Source organism: Eptatretus burgeri, chromosome 10, assembly GCF_056783735.1.
Source record: "Eptatretus burgeri isolate ZD-2024b chromosome 10, Ebu_testis_v1, whole genome shotgun sequence".
In the NCBI taxonomy this organism is placed as follows: domain Eukaryota; kingdom Metazoa; phylum Chordata; class Myxini; order Myxiniformes; family Myxinidae; genus Eptatretus; species Eptatretus burgeri.
In genome coordinates, this window is record NC_140970.1 from 64479989 (window position 1) to 64484743 (window position 4755).

The 4755-nt window shown below is 38.3% G+C and overlaps 1 pseudogene; it reads left to right on the forward strand.

Annotated features, from left to right (window-relative positions):
* Window positions 1-996: 996 nt before the first annotated feature.
* LOC147018721 (uncharacterized) lies at window positions 997-1914 on the forward strand (annotated as a pseudogene).
* The last annotated feature ends 2841 nt before the right edge of the window (window positions 1915-4755 follow it).

The following is a 4755-nucleotide window of genomic DNA, read 5'->3' on the forward strand; positions in this document are numbered from 1 at the left end:
CCCCAAGATTTGGATAAATCAAAAAAGAACCTCGTTATCTTTGATGATTGTGTTAATGAGAGAAACCAAACGGTAATGGAAAGCTACTACACAAGAGGGAGACATTCTTCTTGCAATTGTATTTATCTTAGTCAATCGTACTTTCAACTCCCTCATCGCTCCATAACAAACAATGCCAATACTTTTATTTTATTCAAGTTAAATTCAATAGATATAAACAATTTTTGGAGAGACAATTGTTCTACATTATGTAGTAAAAAGGAATTTGGGGATTATATGAAGCACACGACTGAAAAATATAAATATATTGTTGTGAAACAATATGAGATATTAAGGGATATATTTTTTATTTTATAAACAATAACATATATATATATATAAAAAATGACAAGTATTATTATAAATCTTGTGGGTAAATCTGCTTCGAGACAAAACTTTCATAAATCAAGGTTCCTGTATAGTACAAATGAGAATATTTTAAATTTGCTTAAAAAACACCCCGTGATACTCATTGTATCGACAACAACTGGAGCAATAAGACCTGGAGAAGTGGAAGGTGAAGATTATTACTATATTTCAGTAGAGAAACATATGCGATTGAGGAATGAAGGTCAAATATTTGAGGAGGTTTCTCTTGGTACAACAAAATATTCACATTGTAAGAGTGAGTTAAGGAAACTAAAATCTGGTGGTCTTGGGATATTAGAAACTAATCCAGAAGGAATCAGACAAATTATTAAACATCTGAGTGGTAATGGGGTTAATATTTTATCATTTGGTTTTGATGTTGATGAAGAAACTCAATGCAACGTATGAAAAGCAGAGATACAAGTGTTAGTGAAGAATAAATTACAACTCGTATTAATGTTAATAAAGAATTTGATGAAATATCTAAAGAAAAAGATTTATTTGAACACATCTACTTTAATGATGAAGAAAAGGAAAATTTCCCTGTTGATCTTCATAATTCAGTGAATGATATTTTCCAATAAATAAATGGATGCGAAAGACAGAGCAAGAAGATTTAAGGAGCATCAAGAGTTGGTTTCAAAAGTTGTAAAACAACAGGAAGACATAAAGAAGAAATGTAGACAGAAACGAACGGGTGAAGAAGCATTTCAAAGAAAACAAGAGAAATTTTTTAAACCACTTTTAAAAACTTCCCAAGAAAAAATTATAGATGCTTCCACAGTTCCCACAATAGAATATACTCCTAAAAAACTTCAAATGTTAAAAGATTTCAGTCAAATGATGGAGGAAGAATTAAGGCATATAGGAGAATTAGAGTATGATGATAAGGAATTATTTCAACAACTGGAAGAGATTAATCGACCCCCTGATTATGTTGTGAATGCTCTTCAAAACAATGAATATTCAGCGGATTCAAAAACCAAAGCAGGACTCATTCCAACAGAACAACCAGCAATATTTCATCTCGTTCAAGAAAAGGTATTGATATTTAATGATGAATTAAGGTTCTTGAGTTCTGCTCAACCCCCTGTTAAACTAAAACTGAGATTAATGTTTCTTCTCACAAAAGATGGAAGACAAGGTTCAACTGTGAGGGATGAATCAAAGTATTTTGATCAACCATTGGATATGAAAAATAATAATGATATAGTATATATTGATTTATTAAACTCGCTTGATTATGGGGTGTTTGTTGCCGGGAAAGGAAGGAAGAATGAAAAGGAGAAACACATTATTGAGGCTTTAAGTAGGCTTGGTTGAGGTGTTGGTTTTCTTCCAAATGACCCATCACAATTAGTTAATAGACTGTTATTGTTGTTAGGTAGTAAGAAGGCTGGAAATAACAATTGTTTTAATGAAGCATCAACCATTTTAGACCAGTTGATGAACATGAAAATACTTATTAAATGTCAATACAAAGACATTTTATCTCATATTAAATAAGATGAGAAGCACAATCCTTAGTTTTAATTTCACAACAAGCGATCAGACATCTTCATTCCCATACCCACCACAACTTGACGCAACAAAAGAATATGAGGCGTCTTTATTGTCCATGGAAACTTATAATACCTTATTTAATATCACCGAGAAAAATGACAAGTTTAGTTATAATCCGGGAAGTGGATACAAAACAATAACAGTTTCACCTGGAGCATATGAGATTTCTCAAATATCTTCCGAAATTGCTCGTCTTATGAAAAAACAGGGTGATGAGCCAAAAAATATTGTTATAGATATTCAAAAACATACTTCAAAATCAACGATTAAACGTGAAAATAACGACAAGGTTGATTTCACAATTGATAATTCATTTATAGAGTTATTGGGTTTCTCCCCAAAAAAGATTGAAATTAATGGGACGTTTTACACTCATAATGCCATTCAAATATCCTCAGGTATAAATTCAGTATTAATTCACTGTGATTTGATTGATGGCGCGTATAATGATGGAATAAGAACAAATACAATATTTTCATTCAGCGCATACTCAGCCCCAATTGGTTATAAATTCAATATGAAGCCCAAAAATTTGGTTTATCTACTTGTGTCAGGAAAAACCATTCACAGAATAAATTTTAGGATAACCAACCAAGATAATCACATGATTTCTTTGAATGGAGAAATTATATCCATCAGAAATCACCTCCGTGAATTTTTCCGATAAATAAATATGATGGTTATTGTGAGGAACCACGAGTTGGGAAAATATAAAATAATTACAAGGGATGGGATGCTCCTTTCCCCATACTACAAGAGTGAAGGTATGTATCTTGGGAGAGGATCTAATAAACCTAAGAGACAAAGGGGTGTCGGACATCAATTTAGAAAAAAAGGAGATGGGATAATTGATACTCTAATGGGTATAGGTTCAACTATTCTTAAACATAAAGATCTAATCGGTTCAACTGCTTCTGCTGTAGGAAATGTAGCGGGTGCTATAAAGAGTATAAAATATGCCCAAAAGGAATCTCATAAATTACAAGCAATAAAAATTAAGACAGACAAAACTCAGTTGTCTCCCCAAGAACGACAGAAAATAATTCAAATACTTGGGTCAGGGTTTCAAAAGTTTTAAAATATTTTTTTCCTAAATAAATACAAGTATGGAAGCAATTGATAGTATTGTTACGAATATGTGCCCGCCGGCGTGCGAACGGCCGCTTTCCACTAATAGTAGCCGCTCGCCCACCGGACGGGCAATTCAGCCGTGACCTTCCGGAGCAACGCCGAAACCCTGTCACGGGTGGGTCTTCAACCCCACCACGGCCTAGCCAATTTTCTACCCGCCCTAACGCGCAGAATAGGGTCAATCGCCGAATCTCGATACACCTAAGTACCCGCGCGGGTAGCCTACCGGAAGACCGTACCTCGGCGCAGGTCGGCTTGGACACGAACCGCCCAAGCGGTTCGTTCCGTTCTGCAGTGATAACCCAGCGGGTATTATCACCCGACCTCACCGGATCTGATTCGATTTAACGGGTATTTAAAACCCCAACTATTATTCCGCAGTGCAAGATGGTATCCCAATCGGGGAAAAAGACACGACGAACGGGTAACTTCACACAAACACATTTATTTCAATACACATATAGAGTCAATCATGCAGGTATGGAAGCAAATAAAGCGAAAGCACTACAACCGACTACAAGCAATTTATGTACAGCCACTTAACAGTTTTACTTCACAAGACACGGCGCCACCAACATTCATTCGAAAGCAAAAGAAAAGTCCACCCTCAAAAGACAAGGGTGCCAGACAGGGCCCGTGGGCCTTTACGGCGTGGGACTTGGCAGACCAAACGAATCCCACGAGACTGTTGCAGGTTACCTGCACCCACGTGGTGCGATGGTGGGTGAGCTCTCTCCGGCGCTCCTTTTATGAACGCGCAGGTCCGCGCCTCCAGTCCGTGTCCCCTCCGCGACGCCCCGACTCTCCACCGACTGCAAGCTCCAACGAGCGGGTCGTCTGCGGACCGCTTCTCCAAGACCCAGATGGGCAGAAGACCACGAACCACCGACTGACACTGACCGCCCGCCCCTGACTTCTCGAAGACCAAGACGACGCCTCCGTGCGCCCTTTTATTTCCCCGGCACCCCGCCCCTCCCTTCGCGGCGCAGCGCGGGGGGGGGAGGAAACATTCCAACAGAGATTGGCTGGATCAGTTGTTGTTTCCCAACCGTCATTCTTGTTTACCAGAGAAATCAGGGTGGGAGTTGAGTTCCAACCGTCATCCTTGTTTACCAGAGAAATTGGGGCAGGAGTTGTTGTTGTTCCCCTTTTGTGTTCGTGGACATGTTGACAGTTGCTGGCGGAGTGGTGAGGATGGCGTGGTTGTTGAGAGGCAGGTGTGGTTGTGGTTGGTGGTTGGTCCAAAATAACGATAGGAAAAGAAAAACACTATCTCAAAGAATCACAGCCCTGTGACACGAATAAATCCCATTAAACAACGGTGGGGAAATCTAACTGAACACAGACTTACTGGAATAACTGAACGAAGGACCTTTATGGTGTTCTGCGAATTTCCACAGCCGTAACAGTATCTATGTTTTGGATGATACCGTTGTTATCTCAAACTCCACTAAAAAGAAGATTACTTCAAGGTAAATGCAATCACTGGAACAGACTGGAATGCAAATGGAACAAAAAGTTTTAAAATAAATAATCAACAAACTTTTAATCTCGCCGAAATTTTGTTGTTGTGTAAATTTACATTCACTAAGGCTGCGAATAACACAAACGCTACACTCGTAAATGATTTCTTCTGGAAAATGTTTGATAATG